The sequence below is a fragment of the Engraulis encrasicolus genome, chromosome 12, assembly GCF_034702125.1.
Source record: "Engraulis encrasicolus isolate BLACKSEA-1 chromosome 12, IST_EnEncr_1.0, whole genome shotgun sequence".
NCBI classification, from domain to species: Eukaryota; Metazoa; Chordata; class Actinopteri; order Clupeiformes; family Engraulidae; genus Engraulis; species Engraulis encrasicolus.
The window spans coordinates 50,231,762-50,232,601 of NC_085868.1; the positions used below are offsets into that span (position 1 = coordinate 50,231,762).

Genomic DNA, 840 nt, shown 5'->3' on the forward strand with positions numbered 1-840 from the left:
ATCCCAGAACAGTACGAGCTTGAAGTATCCAGTCCCTCCAGGAATTCACGATGTTGCGATTTGCAACTTTTTCGCAACTTCAATGAATTCCCGCGAATTCTGCGCGACAACGCAACTTTAACCAATCACTGCAACTTTGAACCCCCGCTCTCGACTCAAAGAGTAGAGAGAGTAGAGTAGAGTAGAGTAGAGTATCGTTTATTGATCCCAGGGGGAAATTAAGGTGAAGCAAGCTGTCTAAATATTTTAGCTTAATGGTGATGGACATTGATTGTTGAACATTAGGCTATTTAAGCAGTTGAAATAAAAAAGCAAACACTGCTGACAACAACCGAACCACAGGACTTAATCTATTATTTTATATCATCTTCTCCAAAGACAATGCCTATTTAATCCGTACTGTATCTCAGTGGTTCTTAACCTGGGGTGCGGGCACCCCCTGGGGGTGCGCCTGAGATTTCAGGGGGTGCGCGGGATTTTGATTATGTTGAGGTTGCGACCAAAATTTGTGTCTGGAACATTATATTTAGTCCAATTTAAGACAAAATTAAAACATGTTTGGTCCCCATTTAAAGTCATTAAGATATTGATTAATGTCCCAAGCAAGAACTATTGCAATTAATCACTTAAAATCATTTTTAGTATGTATATACATGTAGACGTTTGGGTTGGGGGTGCACGACTTCTCTTCGGCACAGGTAAGGGGGTGCGTTAAGAAAAAAAGGTTAAGAACCACTGCTGTATCTTACTCTAATAGAGGACCATTAAGCGTATCATGGATGGATGGATGGATGGACAGATGAATGCATATATGGACAGATTTATGGGTGCGTTAATATG

General features: G+C 40.6%; 1 protein-coding gene across 1 annotated transcript in view; it reads left to right on the plus strand.

Moving 5' to 3' along the window:
• The window catches only part of dennd6b (DENN/MADD domain containing 6B), a 27,284-nt gene extending 26,797 nt beyond the window's left edge, over positions 1–487 (plus strand). The window contains exon 20 of the mRNA XM_063212399.1: positions 1–487. This exon is cut by the window's left edge and continues 1,576 nt beyond it. The gene's annotated coding sequence lies outside the window, so the exon portion shown is untranslated.
• The last annotated feature ends 353 nt before the right edge of the window (positions 488–840 follow it).